Genomic DNA, 19,527 nt, shown 5'->3' with positions numbered 1-19,527 from the left:
AGTCATATAATTATAGAATGTATCATTTACAAGGTGAGCATTCAGCCCCTTGTGTTTATACCAGCTGTCTGCAAGAACAATCCAACTAGCCCCACTCTTCTGCCCCTTCCCTGTAATTCTACAATTTTTCTCTTTAGGTGCTTATCCAATTTCCTTTTGAAAACCTCAATTGCATCTACTTCCGCCATGCTCTCAGGTAGTGCATTCCAAATCTTAAATCACTCACTGTGTAAAAGGCATATCCTCATGTCCCCTATTGTGCTTCTGCCAATCATCTTAAGTGTCCTCTGGTTCTTGACCCTTCCACCAATATGATCAGTTTCCCTGCTCATCTACTCTGTCTAGACTCCTAATGATTTTGAGCACCTATAGCAAAACCTGCTCTTAGCCTGGTCTAAAACAGCCTCAGCTTCTCTGGTCTTTCCACACCACTGAACTCCTGTATCTCTAAAACCATTTCTTGTAAACCTTTCGTGCACACTTTAAAGCCTTCACATCAGAGTGGCACAGTGGATAGCACTGCTGCCTCAAAGTGCCAGGGACCCGGGTTTGATCCCAGCCTTGGGGTGACTATGGAGAGTTTGCCCCATCTCCCAGTGTCAGGGTTTCCTCTGGGTACTCTGGTTTCTTCCCATAGTCCAAAGAGGTGTAAGTTAGGTGAATTAACCATAATAAATACACAGGTTATTGGGGGTGTCCAGTGCAGACTCAATGGGCCAAATAGCCTGATTCTGCACTGTAGTGGTTCTTTCCTCCTTAATCTAGTGTCCAGAATTGGGCCCAATACCCCAGCTGAGGTCAAACCCCAAAAGTTTCATAAAAGTTCATCATAGCTTCCTTGCTTTTGCACTCTGCCTCAATTTATAACGTTCAAGATCATTAATGCCTTTTTAAACATTTTCTGGATCTGCCCTGCCACCTTCACGATTTGTGCTCATATGCCCCCAAGTTCTGTTCCAACACTTTTTCCGAATTGTACCATTTTATAAGCCCTCTAACACAAACCCTGTATCCACTGAAGATTGGAAGAGCAGCAGTGCCTCTACTATTTACACTATTACTTTATTCAACCTTCAGTAATGCTAATCTTTTTTCATACATCTTCAATATTAACCTGTCCAAAATTTCCCTTTTTTACTGTAACAGTCATATAATCTGCCCACTGTAATAAAGATGCATAGTACTCAATTAAAACTTCAGCCATCATCTCTGGCTTTACCCGAAGATCTCTTTGGGGTCTTTATTCACCCAACCATTTCATTTATATCGAGAAAATGTTTTGGGTTCAATTTAATGTTGTCTGCTAATCTCCTGTTCTAACCTCTCATTGCCTTCTATATGAAGATTTTTCTGGTTTCTGCTGTGCTTTCCATAATCTTCTCAATTATCAAATAATTTCTTTGTAACATAAAGCACCAGGATTTATTTTTCCACTTACTCTTTGCACCTCATTTCCTTCAGGTTCTCCACTATTGTACTCAATTCTTGACCATATTATGAACCTTGCACAAAACCCTGCCAAATTAGTTTAAAACCTCCCTTACTAACTGCCTTTATAGGATTTGTACATGTTAAAAGACAGAGTTTGCTGCCAATGCTGTGCATGCATAGTTGTATGAGCAGCCATTTTTATAGGGACCAATGAATAATATGAATACATTTGATTTACTTTCAAGGATTATGCACCATGCAACAAAATAAAGTACGTAGCAAAATAATCTGAAGTTCTGTAACATCATTAATCTTTCTTAATCTGAGGAATTTGAGAACATGACAGAATATGCTTATGTTTTAAGGCAGGATTCTTCTCCTTCGCTAAACTGCTCAAATTAGTGAGCTCAGTACAGCATTGCAGCAGTTTTCTTTCCTGCTTTGACTGAATCTTTCAGACCACTGAATATTTAGCAACATATGTTCACAGTGCTTATAAACTGCGAGACAACAGAAATCATTAAAGTGAGGTAGTTATGAACATAGGAACAGGAGTAGGCCATTCAGCCCAAAGAGCCTGCTCCACCATTTAAAATGATCATGGCTGATCAAATATTTCAATGCCTCTTCCATTCGCTAACAACATAAAGGATTATAGAGATAATCAGAAATCAATCACTGCTCTAAACATACACAATGACTGAGTTTCCATAGACCTCTGGGATAGACAATTCAAAAAAATTCACAACCCTCTGTGTAAAAGAATTTCTCCTCATCTCAGTCCTGGCATTCCCCTTCTTTTCAAATTGTACCCCCTGGCTCTAGACTCCCCAACCAAGGGAAATATCTTGCCAGCATAATGAAAACGGCATTGAAATGTTTGATAAATCATCATAGAACCTGCTCCATCATTTAATATGGGCTGAACTGTGGAACAGCATGGCATCTCTCAGCAAAAATGTAAACAATACCTTTCTGAAGGTCAGCGGTTGCGTACTCAAAGAACAATACAGCACAGGAACAGGCCCTTCGGCCCTCCAAGCCCGTGCCACTCCCTGGTCCAAACTAGACCATTCTTTTGTATCCCTCCATACTCCGGAATGAAACTAATCTAACTTTGTGTCAGTTTCATAAACACTGCTTTCCCGGTCTTAGCCACAGGATGAAACAAAGACAAGTTACCATTACAGATACAATAAAACAAGACATGGTGATATATTATGCTAATGAAGACATTTCTTTATTGGATAAGGGCAAAAAGCTATGCTTTGATTGGTGGACTATGTATGCAAATGAAAGATTAGAAAGTTGCTCGTTTCTCATTTGCTGTAAATAACCATAACTGCTAATTATCTGTATGAATCAACAGAACATCATAGTGAAATTCACAGTGTCTGTTCTCCTCGCATGTAATAAAAGCTTGGAGATTGAGTACTCACCGTGCGTTGTCTGGTTAATTCTCAACAATTTCTTGGAGGTTCCACAAGATGGTAAACTCCCGGAGTGTCGACCCGGGAGTAAAGCGTGGTGCCTCGCTGACCAACGGCTCGAAAACTGTGGCTGCCTGATTTCGACATATCGAGCTATTTGACCGGGGGAACGCACACACTATCCTGTGTAGCACAACCGAGGTAAGCCATGACAAGGGAAACAAGGGAGGTTTGAGTCCCCCCCCTTTGGGGTTAGAGGCCCCATCTGAGGATTGCACGGAGGCCCCATTTGGGGTCAGCCCATTAAGTACTCAACGTGCCTAGTGTTAGAGGCAGAGTTTTAACTCTATTTCCCTTTTTTTCATCTCACACCGGCCGGTGAGTTAAGATCTGACCTTTTATAATTATGGGGAAAACAGTTCACTGCAACTGTTAACCTATTGTATTGTTTGTTAAATATTCTCTAAAATATTTAAGGGATGCATACGTTTATTATACAGATGTACAAAATAAAGTAATATAATAATCGGAGTTGTAAACCTCCTGTGAAATGACTGGGAATAATGTGTGATCTATAAATTATGTATATTCATCTGTTTATCTGTGCCACATTTACGTTTAATTTAATCATAAATGTCAGTATATGTTGCTGCTGCTTAAAATATTGTATAATTTACTTGTCTAATTATTCTATGCAAATGTTGCTTTTGATAAGACTTTTTTGTGAAGATATATATTTTACAAAATATTTTAATCTTGCATTTCACAACCCTGTGGTAGTACAAAACATTACTGTTAATTTTTAAGCACGCTATGTGTGGTTCTTAAAATGATCAGAAATGAAGAAAAGCATGTTAATCTTATGACCTTGTTAGTTTTAGTTGTTTTGCTGTGTATTATACAGATTGGTGTTGTTTTAATTTAATTCTTAGTGCCTAGTGTTGACTGTACCTGTGTCGATGACAGTTTCTTGGCGGTCCCTTAAGTGTGTGTACATTTATTGATCTTCTTAGGATTCTTTGAATGATAAACGGCATCTGCAATTTTTAACTATCGGACTAACACAGACAGTCCTTATGTTTCTTTCTTATCTATTGTCAATCTAAATGGAATGCCTTTTTCTCTCAAAATGATCCCACTACCCGCGACCTTGGTGTTATCAGCACCAGTATTGTTCCGGAATTTAAGTGCTATTTTGTTTGCAGTCTCTTGCCAGCAAACTTTTTCTTTATTCCGCCACAGTAACTTTGTAGGGTTTATGAAATTGTAGTTTAAAAATCATGCTTTTATTTGGAAAAGTTGCATTTAATATATGCAATTTTATCCTTTCAGTTTTGTCTTCTCTCTAGTATTGGGGCGATGTTGTTGCCCCCTCACATTCCTTGTTGTTAAGCTTTCGGGTGGCTCTGGCTTAAAATGGCGCATTCAGCTTGTGCAGAGACTCCAATCTTTCGACAACGTGCTCCTAACCACCCGGCTGCCCGCAGTTATCTTTTGAGCCGCCACGATGCCTGGTCAAGTTGCATCCTGCATTTTTCATCAGATCTTCAATTCATGCCCATCTTGGAACAATTTTAGGAGTGGGATCATTTTTCTTTTTAGTCGCCAGTTTGTATGTCTGTTAGAATTTTTCTTTTCAAAGAGTAACCTGGAATATCCAAGCGTTTGTTGATTGGGAAAACACTACCATTTTTGAGATTCTCATGCATGAGCAAAAGTTTATAACTGCTGTTACAGAAAAGACCATGCTTTAACAATTGCAGAGTATAAAAACCTGCAGTCATTTGGGGGAAGGGGATTTGTGACACAATCCATCGATTGCGATTTTTACTTAAGACTGGTGCCAATCCTGCTGGGACACTACTATGCTCACTGTTCTCTTTAGCAAAGATTTTAATATTTGTAAAGACATACATCAGCAACGGAACTTATGATTGGGAGGTTTAAATCAAATCACGACTATTTGTAAATATTTAGTGGGAGAAAACCGTCTCCTGTGATAATTGTGAATTGTCTCTTCTTAACACTGTTTTATGTTACTGTTAAACTCATCTACTACTACACATCTGGCATAACTGTCATCAAATCTGATAGACATGCAAGGTATGAAACTTTGAGGAATCTTAAACTTATGCTTTTTACCTATATAAAATGTATTTCAAGACAAAAAACATTCGGACATCACAATAGAAAAAGCACTTCATTAGCTATAAAGTAGTTTAAGGCATCCTGAGGCCATAAAAGGTACAAGTTCTTTCTTTTCACTCAATGTTCCAAAACCCAAATGACATCAATGATTAAACCTCAATATCCTGGCGGCTGACTGGACTTTTGTATTTTGCTCCTGATAATGAATTGGTTGTCATTATTGAATGAAATTGCTTTCAGTGATAATTGTAACAGACACAAATTCATTTGTGCATTATTTTAATGCATTTGTTAATTCATCTATAAAAATTTGTGTAATCAAATACAATAAAATGAGGAACTCCATACTAATGTGACAACATGACAATTACAAATATTTTGGACAATTATTTTTCATTTCTTTTGGTGTTCAATATTGAAAGATTGGGTGCAATTTTGACTTTTGCCATTTGCCAAAATGAACGATTTTGGTTCTGCTGCTCATTTTACATCTTAGGTAGGAAGCCAGGAGAGGGGCGTAACAGATGGTGAACTGTGATCGCCCATTTTACACTATTGCCATAAATTATGGCCATTGAATCTTGTGATTTATTTTCATACTTTGCCACAGTTAAGAGATTTTTTGGCCCTCCCTTCTGACCTTGCGTGGTCCGCTGATGACATGGTGATCATCATCTGGAATGCGCCTACTTGGAGGCGAGAGCCCACCACTGTAACCATTAAGCCATGATGAAGGAGCAGCGCTCCAAAAGCTCGTGATTCCAAATAAACCTGTTGGACTTTAACCTGGTGTTGAGAGACTTCTTACTGTGACCATTAAACACCGATGTGGCTGTGTATTAGAAGGAATTATACCCCTGGTAACACTTGGGTGGGTGATTTGCCATTGAGTGCTTGTACATACCTTGCTGATTATGACTACCGGGAAGCCGATTCTGCTTCCACAATCTGTTTGGTCCCATGACATCTTTTTGGGATTGCATGAGTAACGATCCCTTATGCATCTCGCAGGCCCCCACTTGAGGCTAAACTCACCTACAAGGGTGGGTGTGATTGCCAGAGGTCATACACCCTCACCCTTAATAATTTTACTGGCGCAAGGGGAAGCTTGTGCGACTGACACTGAGACATGCTGCTTCTACATCAATGAGGATCATAGGATTGAGACCAGTGTGCAGACCATTCAGGAACAGGTGCATCTCCTGCACTCAGTTGCTCAGGAAAAGCCTTGCGATTGGTGGGGTTGGCCCCCTAGCATTGGCAGGTGGTTTGGAGACTTTTTCAAGACTGTTCTCAAATACGTTATTGTGGGCCTGGCCTTGCTCATTGTCCTGTATGCAGTTACCCAACTTTTTTCTTGCTGCATCCGTTCTATTTGCCGCCCTCGTGGTCCTATCCACATCTCCTCCCGGCCTACGCTTCAGCCGAGAAAAGATTTAGAAAACTAACTCTGTAGAGAAGGTGTGTGCTGTGGAGGGATTGTATGCAGAGTCTCTGTGGGTGGAAGTTCGGAGTGGGAAGGGGTCGATCACTTTGCTGGGAGTTTTCTATAGGCCGCCCAATAGTGACAGGGAGGTGGAGGAACAGATAGGGAAACAGATCCTGGAGAGTTGCAATAATAGCAGAGTTGTTGTGATGGGAGACTTTAATTTCCCAAACATAGATTGGAATATCCCTAGGGTAAGGGGATTGGATGGGGAGGAGTTCGTTAGGTGTGTTCAGGAGGGTTTCCTGACACAGCATGTGGACAAGCCAACAAGAGGAGGCTGTACTTGATCTGATACTGACCAATGAGCCTGGACAGGTGTCAGATCTCTCAGTGGGAGAGCATCTTGGGGATAGCGATCAATACTCTATCTCCTTTAGGCTTGCATTGGAAAAAGAGGGGATCAGGCAAGTTAGGAAAGCGTTTATATGGAGTAAGGGGAAATATGAAGACATAAGGCAGCAAATTAGAGGAGTAAATTGGAAGGAGGTATTCTCGGGAAAATCTACTGAAGAGAGGTGACAGTTTTTCAAGGAATGTCTTTCTCGGGTTCGACAGGACAATGTTCCGAGCAGACATGCCCGGAGTCAGGAGTAAAAGAATGACTAAGGTAAGATTAGGGCCAGTCAAGGACAGGAGTGGGAAGTTGTGTGTGGAGTCTGAAGAGATAGGAGAGGCACTAAATGAATATTTTGTGTCGGTATTCACACTGGAGAGGGACAGTGTTGTTGAGGGGAGTACTGAGATGCAGGCTGTTGGACTGGATGGGATTGATGTTCATAAGGAGGAGGTGTTAGCAATTTTGGAAAGGGTAAAAATAGATAAGTCCCCTGGGCCGGATGGGATTTATCCTAGGATTCTCTGGGAGGCTAGAGAGGAGATTGCAGAGCCTTTGGCTTTGATCTTTGTGTCGTCATTGTCTACAGGAACAGTGCCAGAAGACTGGAGGATAGCAAATGTTGTCCCCTTGTTCAAGAAGGGGAGTAGGGACAACCCTGGTAATTATAGACCGGTGAGCCTTACTTCTGTTGTGGGCAAAGTATTGGAAAGGATTATAAGAGATAGGATTTATAATCACCTAGAAAGGAATAACTTGATTAGGGATAGTCAGCACGGTTTTGTGAAGGGTAGGTCGTGCCTCACAAACCTTATTGAGTTCTTTGAGAAGGTGACCAAAGAGGTGGATGAGGGTAAAGCGGTTGATGTGGTGTATATGGATTTCAGCAAAGCGTTTGATAAGGTTCCCCACGGTAAGCTTTTACAGAAAATACGGACACATGGGATTGAGGGTGATTTAGTGGTTTGGATCAGGAATTGGCTAGCTGTAAGAAAACAAAGGGTGGTGGTTGATGGGAAATATTCATCCTGGAGTTCAGTTACTAGTGGTGTACCGCAAGGATCTGTTTTGGGGCCACTGCTGTTTGTCATTTTTATTAATGACTTGGATGAGGGCGTGGAAGGATGGATTAGTAAATTTGCAGATGACACTAAAGTCGGTGGAGTTGTAGACAGTGCGGAGGGAAGTGGCAGGTTACAGAGGGACATAGATAAGCTGCAGAGCTGGGCTGAGGGGTGGCAAATGGAGTTTAATGCGGAAAAGTGTGAGGTGATTCACTTTGGAAGGAGTAACAGGAATACAGAGTACTGGGCTAATGGTAAGATACTTGGTAGTGTGGATGAACAGAGGGATCTGGGTGTCCATGTGTATAGATCCCTGAAAGTTGGCACCCAGGTTGATAGGGTTGTTAAGAAGGCGTACGGTGTGTTAGCTTTTATTGGTAGAGGGATTGAGTTTCGGAGGCAGGAGGTCATGCTGCAACTGTACAAAACTCTGGTGCGGCCGCATTTGGAGTATTGCGTACAGTTCTGGTCGCCGTATTATAGGAAAGACGTGGAAGCGTTGGAAAGGGTGCAGAGGAGATTTACCAGGATGTTGCCTGGTATGGTGGGAAAATCATATGAAGAAAGGCTGAGGGGCTTGAGGTTGTTTTCGTTAGAGAGAAGAAGGTTAAGAGGTGACTTAATAGAGTCATACAAGATGATCAGAGGATTAGATAGGGTGGATAGTGAGAGCCTTTTTCCTCGGATGGTGTTGGCTAGCACGAGGGGACATAGCTTTAAATTGAGGGGTGAGATATATAGGACAGATGTTAGAGGTAGGTTCTTTACTCAGAGTGTAGTAAGGGCATGGAATGCCTTGCCTGCAGCAGTGGTGGACTCGTCAACGTTGAGAGCGTTCAAGTGGTTATTGGATAAACACATGGATGATATTGGAATAGTGTAGATTAGAGGGGCTTTAGATTGGTACCAGTGGTCGGCGCAACATCGAGGGCCGAAGGGCCTGTACTGCGCTGTAATGTTCTATGTTCAGACAGGGAGGAGTTGGTAGGTTAAAGGAACCGTGGTGACGAAAGCTGTGCGGGATCTAGTCGAGAAGAAAAGGAAAGCGTACAAAAGGTTCAGAGAGCTTGGCGAAGATAGGGATCTAGATGAGTATACGGCTTGTAGAAAGGGACTAAAGAAGGAAATTAGAAGAGCCAGAAGGGGTCACGAGAAGGCCTTGGCAAGTAGAATTAAGGAAAACCCTAAGGCGTTCTATATGTGAAGAGTAAAAGGATGAGACGCGAAGGAATAGGGCCTATAAAAGGTGAAGGCGGGAAAATCAGTACGGAACCAGTAGAAATGGCAGAGGTGCTTCATGAGTATTTTGCCTCGGTTTTCACAGAGAAGGACATGGTTGGATGTACTGTGGGCTTGCGGTGGACTGAAAAGATTGAGTATGTGGACTTTAACAAAGAGGTTGTGCTGGAATCTTTGAGTGGCATCAAGATAGATAAGTCGCCAGTTCCGGATGGGATGTACCCCAGGTTACTGTGGGAGACGAGGGAAGAGATTGCAGAGCCTCTGGCGATGATCTTTGCGTTGTCGATGGAGACGAGAGAGGTGCCGGAGGATTGCGGATGTGGTTCCTATTTTCAAGAAGGGGAATAGGGATAGCCCAGGAAATTACCGACCGGTGAGTCTAACCTCAGTGGTTGGTAAGCTGATGGGGAAGATCCTGAGGGACAAGATTTATGAGCATTTAGAGAGGTTTAGTATGCTCAAGAATACTCAGCATGGCTTTGTCAAAGGCAGATCGTGCCTTACGAGCCTGGTGGAGTTCTTAGAAAATGTGACTAAACACATTGACGAAGGGAAAGCGGTAGATGTGGTTTATATGGACTTTAGCAAGGCGTTCGTTAAGGCCCCCCATGCAAGGCTTCTAGAAAAAGTGAGAGGGCATGGGATCCAAGGTGCTGCTGCCCTGTGGATCCAGAACTGGCTTGCCCAAAGGAGGCAGAGAGTGGGTATAGATGGGTCTTTTTCTAAATGGAGGTCGGTCACCAGTGGTGTGCCCCAGGGATCTGTTCTGGGACCCTTGCTGTTTGTCATTTTCATAAATGACCTGGATGAGGAAGTGGAGGGATGGGTTGGTAAGTTTGCCGACGACATGAAGGTTGGTGGGGTTGTGGATAGTCTGGAGGGATGTCAGAAGTTACAGAGGGACATAGATAGGATGCAAGACTGGGCGGAGAAGTGGCAGATGGACTTCAACCCAGATAAATGCGTAGTGGTCCATTTTGGCAGGTCAAATGGGATGAAGGAGTACAATATTAAGGGAAAGACTCTTAGTACGGTAGAGGATCAGAAGGACCTTGGGGTCCGGGTCCATAGGACTCCGAAATCGGCCCCGCAGGTGGAGGAGGTGGTTAAGGCGGCGTATACAAGACCCTTGTCAGACCTCACTTGGAGTACTGTGCTCAGTTCTGGTCGCCTCATTACAGGAAGGATGTGGAAAAGATTGAAAGGGTGCAGAGGAGATTTACAAGGATGTTGCCTGGATTGAGTGGCATGCCTTATGAGGATAGGCTGAGGGAGCTCGGTCTTTTCTCCTTGGAGAGACGTAGGATGAGAGGAGACCTAATAGAGGTATATAAGATGTTGAGGGGCATAGATCGGGTGGACTCTCAGAGGCTTTTTCCCAGGGTGGAAATGGCTGCTACGAGAGGACACAGGTTTAAGGTGCTGGGGGGTAGGTACAGGGGAAATGTTAGGGAAAAGTTTTTCACACAGAGGGTGGTGGGCGAGTGGAATCGGCTGCCATCAGTGGTGGTGGAGGCAAACTCAATAGGGTCTTTTAAGAGACTCTTGGATGAGTACATGGGACTTAATAGGATGGAGGGTTATAGGTAGGCCTAAAAGGTAGGGATATGTTCGGCACAACTTGTGGGGCCGAAGGCCTGTTTTTGTGCTGTAATTTTCTATGGTTCTATGTTTCTATAAAACTCGTGGAGGGCCAATCGGATTGTCCTTAAAGGACCAGTGGGGGAATGGGAGGTAGGAGTGAAAACTGACAGCAAAAATGGAAACAATGCCTTGTTGAAGCTTAGCGGTTGCGTATTCAGGAAAGAAAGTAATCTAACTTTGTCAGTTTCAAACAATGCATTCCCAGCCTTAGACACAGGATGAAACAAAGTTACCATGACAAATACAAAAAAGACATGGTGACATATTATGAATGGGGCGGCACAGTGGTATGAATGGGACGTCACAGGGCTAGCACTGCTGCCTCACAGCAGCAGGGACCCGGGTTCAATTCGCAGCTTGGGTCACTGTCTGTGCGGAGTCTGCACGTTCTCCCCGTGTATGCGTGGGTGTCCTCCGGGTGCTCCAGTTTCCACCCACAGTCCAAAGATGTGTGGGTTAAGTGGACTGGAAATGCTAAATTGCCCCTTAGTATTAGGGGGTCCAGCTAGGGTTAATACATGGGGTTATGGGGATAGGGCTTGGATGGGATTGTGGTTGGTACAGACACAATGGGCCGAATGGCCTCCTTCTGCACTGCAGGGATTCTATGATTATGCTAATGAATTAGACGATTTTCTATTGGATAATCAAGGGCAAAAAGCTATGCTATGATTGGTGGACTATGTATGCAAATGAACGATTAGAAAGTTGCTCATTTCTCATTTGCTGTAATTAACTATAACTGCTAATTATTTGTCTGAATCAGCAGAACATCAGTGAAATTCGCTGTCTGTTCTCCTTGCTAGCAAGTAATAAAAGCTTGGGAGATTGAGTACTCACCATGCATTGTCTGGTCAATCCTCAACAGAACAGCCTACTCCTGCTCCCAAGTTCCTACCTACTTCACTTTAATGATTTCTGTTGTCTCAGTTTCACTGAGCATATGCTGCTAAATATTCAGTGGTCTGAAAGATTCAGTAGAAAAGAAAACTGCTGCAATGCACATTAGAAACTAGAAGCAGGAGGCGGCCATTTGGCCCTTCAAGCCTGCTCCACCATTCATTTCGATCATGGCTGATCATCGAATTCAATATCCTGATCTTGCCTACACCCATATCCCTTTAGCCCCACAGAGCTAAATACTTTCTTCTTGAAATCTCACAATATTTTGGCCTCAACTACTTTATTTCCACATTCACCACTCTCTGGGTGGAGAAATTTCTCCTCACTTCAATTCTAAGGTTTAGCCCTTATCCTCAAACTATAACCGTCAAGTTCTGGACTTCCCCACCATCAGGTTATGAGGGGCATGGACAGAGTGGATAGTCAGAAGCTTTTCCAAACAGTCAATTACTAGGGGGCATAAATTTAAGGTGTGAGGGGCAAGGTTTAAATGAGATGTACGAGCCAAGTTTTTTTTTATACAGTGAGTGGTGGGTGCCTGGAACTCAAATGGATAACCTCACATTTATCCACATTATACTGCATCTGCCATTCATATGCCCATTCACTCAGCTGTCCAAATCATGCTGAAGCATCTTCGCATTCTCCTCACAGTTCACCCTCCCACCCAACTTTCTATCATCTACAAATTTGGACATAATACATTTAGTTCCCTCTTCCAAATCATTAATATATAATGTGAACAGTTGGGGTCCCTGCAGTACCCCAATAGTCACTGCCTGCTAATCAGAAAAAGACCCATTTATAGCAAATCTTTTCTTCCCATCTGCTGACCAGCTTTCTCTCCAGCTCAAAACACTACACGCAATCCCATGCATCTTAACTTTAATAGTCTGCTATGTGAGACCTTGTCAAAAGCCTTCTGAAAGTCTAAAACACATGCACCAGCTTTCCTTGGTCAACTCTTCTAGTCACATTCTCAAAGAACTCCAATATAGTCATCAAGCACGAGTTTCCCACTGCAAATCCACATTAACTTTGTCTGATTATATCACTGCTTTCCAAATGCTGAGCTATGAAATCTTTGATAATTGACTCTAGCAACTTCCCCAGTACTGATGTTAGGCTCACTGGTCTATAGTTCCCCGTTTCCTCTCAACCTCATCACCCTTTGATGAATCTTAGGGTGATTACCATAGCTACCCTCCAATCTGTAGGAACCAGTTCAGAGTCCAAAGAATTTTGGAAAAAGACCACCAGTGGATTTACTCTTTCCACGGCCACAGATTATGAGGCCCTGGAGATTTATCTGCCTTCAATCCCATCAATTTCCCCAGAACCATTTCTCTCTTAATGCTGATCTCCTTCAACTCTTCACTAAAACTTGCTTCTCTCAGAAATTCTGGTACATTATTCATGTTTTCCTTGTGAAGACAGAAGCAAAGTTTGAATTTAGTTTCCCTGTCATTTCTTGTTCCCGGTTATGAATTCTCCCATTTCTGGCCGTAAGGGACCTACATTAGTTTTTGTCAATCTTTTTCTTTTTATATGCCTATAGAAATTTTTAGTCAGTTTTTAATTTTCCCTGCTATCTTACTTTCATACTCTGACTTCTTATTCAAACCCCTTGGTCCTCCTTTGCTGAATTTTAAATGGTTCCCAATCCTCAGGTCTATTGAGATTTCTTGCTAATTTCCATTCTTTTTTGAATCGAATACCATCACTAATTTCCCCTTTAATCCATGGTTTGACCACAGTTCCCTTATTACTCTTGCGCCGAACAAGAACAACTTCTGGAGTTCACCTATTCATTCCTCAAATGCCTGCCATTGTCTGTCCACTATCCTTCCTTTCAGTAATGTTTCCAAGTCCATCATAGCTAATTCATGTCTCAACATCATAGTTACCTCTATTGAGATTCAGGACCTAGGTCTCAGAATCAACTACGTCACTATCCACCTTGACAAAACATTCTATCATATTATGGTCACTCATCCATGAGCAGTTTAGCGAAGGAGAAGAATCCTGCCTCAAAAAACATAAATATATTCTGTCATGTTCTGCACTCACCCCGCATATTCCTTAAGTATTTTGGGTTACAGTGTACTAAAACATTGGAAAATAGATGGTTGCGAGACAAAGAAAACAACAAAATTGAGTTATGATATAGGGCTTCTTGCATGTAATAGCATCATTCTAGAGTCAAGTGCACTCCCAATTAACAGATCATAGCAAAATCTAAACCCTCATGACATCCAATCAAGAGGAGTGATGGATAATCAGCAAATTGAGGCTCTACCATTAAACCCCACACTCTAGATAGACTGTATGCAGCATACAAGTGCAGAGATAAAACAGAAATTATTTTCAAGTGTGGTCACCAAAAATAGTGACTTCCACTAAGGTCAGCACAAATGTCAGTCAACCAAACAGGTTCACCTCAAGTATCAAACATTGGATACAGCAATGGTCATGCAAACAGTGTCATATAAAATGCCAAAATGTGCCATGGTTCATGAAGGATTTGTCCCAAAATTTACCTTGAAACCTGGTCACACTAATAAGGTTCCAAATTCATTCACATCATTAATTAGGCTTTTGACATGGGGCTTCCCAGATAATCTGCCATTACCTGCTACTAAAGCCACAAAATCTCTAGGCTAATTGTATTAGGAACATAATTGTTTATACTACCACCATTCAATACGAGTGAGAGAACAAAGAAAGATGTACGTCAGAATTTTACTGTCCTGTCCGTCACGGGAATCGGAGTAGGCGAGGGGTGGGCCATGGAAAGGTCCGTTGACCTCGGGCAGGATTTTACAGTTTCAGGACAAGCAAGGCCATAAAATCCCGCTTGCAATCTCTTACTATTTGTGTCAGGAAAAATGGAGAACTGCAACACCATTGGTGGCGGCTGTGGGGCAGGAAAAAGGAAGTCAAAGTGAAACGTATTTTATTTTACACAAGGAAAAGCCACGTTCCAGCAAGTCATTGAGAACCCCAGGATTCTACATTTAAACTGATTGGCCAGGGGGTGTGTGTGTGTGTGTGTGTGTGTGTGTGTGTGTGTGTGTGTGTGTGTGTGTGGTGGTGGTGGTGGTGGGGGGGGGGGGGGGGGGGGGGACGTGTAGATGTAAGGAGAGAGATAGGGAATTCTACTTTTGAAATTTCACACAAAAGATGATTTGGCACCTCTCAGATTGATTTGTCTTCTAGACAGAGCACACAGTTTCTGTGTGTCTTTTTTGCCATTCACTTCTAATGTTTTCCTTTAGATCAACTAGATTTACTTTGTATTAGGACAAGGATTAAAATGTCAAGTTACAAGAAACAATAACCCCACATCCAAAATGGAACTCATCGATTTAACACTCTGTAGGCCACACCCACATCTCAGGGAAGAGGAGGCTGACTTAACCATGTCATTTACGAGGCTCCAAACATTCTTAATCATGCACAAGCTTGATCTATTCAGTTAACTGGTTATTCAAAGCTGTTAACTGGTCAGGCATCAATAATTTCATGAATTTATCTCAGACTTTGCAATGCTATGGTTTAATGTTTAGCAAGCACCCAGTGCTGATTTACAATGATGCACTGAACTGCCTGTACAACCTTTGCTTCTTTTGTTAAATGATTGCCCATTAATGATCTCTACTTAACTGCTAAATAACAAGTGTGCATGTACCCAATTTAGAATTATATGCTGTTATTTAATACCGATAAATGATGTTTAGTGTATCACTCGTGTTTTGAATTCATTTTCATGATATGGTAACAAAAGGTTTCTTCATCCAGCGGCTTGAGAAGAGCTTCACTAAAGGTTAACTGAATTAATTTCCATCTAAACCAAGTTGAACACAATACAGTTCAGATGCCAAATCAGGCATCATCACTCATCCTCAGATCTATGCTGGGAGATAAAATCATGAGTTGGAGGAAATTAAGGATTTATCAGATTCCTTTGTATATATTTATCAAGACATCAAAATTCCACTTAGAGCCCCAACATCATTTTAGCTGTAGCAATGTAGACATGTGTCTAAATTAGCTGCCCTCTACTTCTTCCTACTTGTCTGACACCAGCACAATTGTTCCAGCATAGCAATGTCACTGATACCTCCCAATATGCAAAACTGCATAGCTATTACCTCCTCATACAAAGACAAGGCTAATCTAGCCCACCCAAATACTCCCCTAAACTTTAATCATCTCCTCTAAAGAATGTTATCAGTGGCTCCTACTCACAGTGAGTCAGAATTCTACCAGAACATCAGCTTCAGACTTAATCATATCCTTGATTCACACCAGTACATGAGTGAATGCCAGAAGAGAGATTAGGAGTAGCTGTGCTTGACATCAAATCAGCATTGGAACATATGGTGCCAAGAAGCATTTAAAAAAATGAAGTCAATGAGGCTCAAAAGGAAAACCCCCATGTGGCTAAATGAAGATGGAGACAACCCACAATAACCCAGGGCATTGTTGCAAGAGGTCCTCAACGCAGCACTGGTGGCCTATCAGCAGCTTCATTAACGACATTCATTCCATTACTAATGACAGAAATGGGTCAATTCATTTGTTTTCCCCACAACAGTTCAGGTAATTTTGGTCCATGATAGCTTAATGTAACATCCAGGCTCTAGTTGACAAGTGGCAGGTTAACATTACATTATTATGTAATGACCTTCTCAAATGCCACTTCTGATCTTCCATGGAATCATGATGGCAAGAACCTCACTATGAACATCTTGGGATCACCAGTGATCAGAATCTCAACAGGACCAGCTGAGACAAAAATGTGGCTCTAAGATCAGAGTAGACATTGAATACACTGCAATGACTGAGTCACTTTATCTGCTCAAAACCCCTTGATTTACAAGGTCCATCAGGGATTTTCTGAATTCACTTGCCACCTGCCTGGATGGATGCTACCTCAACATTACTCAAGTAGCTCAATGCCATCCAGAAATGTGTGAATGGCAACTGGATCCAAAATCCAACCACCCCTCCATTGCAGGAGTATTGTGGATGCATGCACTTACTACAGGATCATACTTATGAACATTTTCTGCATCCTTACAACTAAGTGCCTTGCTAGAACACTTCAAAGTATATAAAGAGTCAACCTTAGTGCTGGACTGAACTCCAGTTGCAAGTGGCAGGTACCTTTCCCAGGAAGATATGAGGGAATCAGTTGGGTTGTAGAGCTTCAAAACTTTCAAGATAAGTGTTTTGGAGTTGGCCAATAAAGTACCAGATCTACCGAATTTAATTCCATCACTTCGCCTTGACATTTGCACCATGAAATTTGGCTTTCACAGGCTAGCTTTTAGTGCTAGCACCACACAAACTTGAGCTCCACACTGAGGCAAGCAGCCTCGCAGCAGCATTTAGGTGCTACCTACATTGAATACAACAGACACAGGATTATTACACATTTAGGTACACATGTCTATTTTCAGTCTTTGTCCAATTTCACAGTATTGAATTCTCAACCTCCAGGTTGAGTGTCCAATGCCAAAATCAGTAGTGGAGGTAGGATGTCCAGTGCTATGATCAGTCGGCTAAAGTGTAATCTCAATCCAGAATATCATGCAAGATGCTCCTCTCTTATATGAGGGGTTGATGTCCCAACTTGGAGAACTGTTGAATAGCTGAAAGTTTTAGTGTCACAAGCAGGCTTACATTAACACTGCAATGAAGTTACTGTGAAAATCCCTTAAGTCACCACACTCTGGCATCTGTTCAGGAACACTGAGGGAGAATTTAGCATGGCCAATGTACCCAACCAACATGTCTTTCGGACTGTGGGAGGAAACCGGAGCACCCAGAGGAAACCCATACAGACACAGGAGAACATGCAGATTCCACACAGAGTTGACCCAAGCCAGGAATCAAACCCAGGTCCCCGGCATTGTGAGGCAGCAGTGGCTAACCACTGTGCCGCCCAGCCAACCACGAGTCCAACATTCATACTCGCAAAATGATATCAGTGACTATCCTATACATGACCACCACTATTTACATATGCGTCTTTTCATACAAGAGAGCACCACCAGAGTTTGTGGTCTGTGGTTATCCCCCATGCAGGTTAAACGAGGTCAAGGAAAAATTTTGCTGATCACCACTGATCACATCCCCTCAAAAGAGGATCAATAATCCTCCATTTTAAACATCACTTGAAGGAAGCGCTTGTACAGACTACAATCTAAACATCTATGCCGACAACACGGTGGCTCAATGATGCTGCCACTGACCAAATCTAGATTGTGGTCGGTGCAGACTCGATGGGCCGAATGGCCTCCTTCTGTACTGTAGGGTTTCTATGATTTCTATGATTTCCTCAAGATGTCCATTTTCATGTTCCAGCCAATTCAATTAACTCAATGACACTTGCCGTTTTGTAACCTAGAGGGCTACAGATCATGTTTGAAGCTCGGATTAGACTGGATAGTTTTTCTTTAGCCAGCACAGACACAATGAGCTGAATGGTCGCTGGCCATTTTTGGGTGAGGAAACTGGAGCACCCAGAGAAAATTCCGTGCAAACAAGGAAAGTGTAAACTCCACACAGACATTGACCGAGGCTGGAATTGAACCCATGTCCCTGGCGCTGAGAGGCAGCAGTACTAACCAATATGTCACCGTGACGCTATCATGTGATCTTTCAAATTCTTAACACCGACATGCCTCAATGCAGGAGTGTGTTAAAATATTCTACAGGATGCAGACAGCTGTAATGCTTGAGAAACTTGACAGTCCAATTCAGTGTAATGGTGATTGGTTGGTTGCACCACTACTGACCTCAGTATCCACTCTGTACACTATCGGTTTGCTGGGGATGCAATGTGCTGAAGTATAAGCAACTCCAACACCACCTTCTCAAGGACGAAGGAGGGTGGATAATAAATTTGGACCGTACAATGATGCCCACATTCCATGAATAAAAAAAATCTAATGAATGTGTTGCAACAACTTGGCAACATGTCCATCTCTAGGTAAGGGCAGGAACAGTAATGTGGTGTGAAAACAATAATTTCCAAGTTCTCTATCATCACAGTAAATATACTAGAATTTGCTACCTAACACTAGTGTGGGAACATTATTGCCACAATGGCTTAAACAGTTCCAATAGGCCCATCATTACTTTATCTGGATAACTAGGGAAGGGTTATAAATTTAGCCTCGATACGAACCACAATTTGAAACCAAATGGAAAAAAGGATGCAATATAGCAACTCGCCAAGCATAATTCAACAGTGCCTACCTTCCAAAGCATCTATTACTGAGTAGATCAAAAGTAATAACCAAAATTATTTCTTCCATTTCATACATGACCATGGTTTGAATGTACATCACATGTAGTTTATTCATCAAATCATAATACTGGAATTCCGTACCTATTACCAGCACAATAGCACCATCACCACAAAAAGACTGCAAGCGTTCAATAGGCCAACCTCAGGGTACTAAGGTAGGGTAGCTAATACAGCTTTGCCAGTGTCACCTACATCTCAAGAACAAATTGTTTTAAAAAACAGGAATTAACATGATCCAGAGACTGTAGTTGGGAAGAAAATCTAGGTGAACTGATATACAGGTCCCAAACATACAAGACCACTATTAAATTACTAAAGTAATAACATATTTGCTTGAAATCAAATCAGGGATCACTACAATGAAGAAAAATAGCTTTTTCTTTTAGAGATTATAAAAGTGATTGTGATTTATGGAAGGAAAGGAATGGATGATTCAGGCCAGTGAGGAGGTGAATCAAAAGGCAAAGATAGTTTGGAAATTTAAAGATAGACAATAGCTCCTTCATTCCCATCCACCA

At 42.1% G+C, this 19,527-nt stretch overlaps 1 protein-coding gene across 1 annotated transcript in view; it reads right to left on the bottom strand.

Annotated features, from left to right (window-relative positions):
• Positions 1-19,527, bottom strand: part of dazl (deleted in azoospermia-like) — a 176,692-nt gene that overhangs the window by 31,021 nt on the left and 126,144 nt on the right. The gene's annotated exons all lie outside the window — the stretch shown is intronic.

The sequence above is a fragment of the Mustelus asterias genome, chromosome 2, assembly GCF_964213995.1.
Source record: "Mustelus asterias chromosome 2, sMusAst1.hap1.1, whole genome shotgun sequence".
Lineage (NCBI taxonomy): Eukaryota > Metazoa > Chordata > Chondrichthyes > Carcharhiniformes > Triakidae > Mustelus > Mustelus asterias.
The sequence above is the reverse complement of the archived record's forward strand: the minus strand, read 5'-3'. Positions and strand labels throughout refer to the sequence as shown.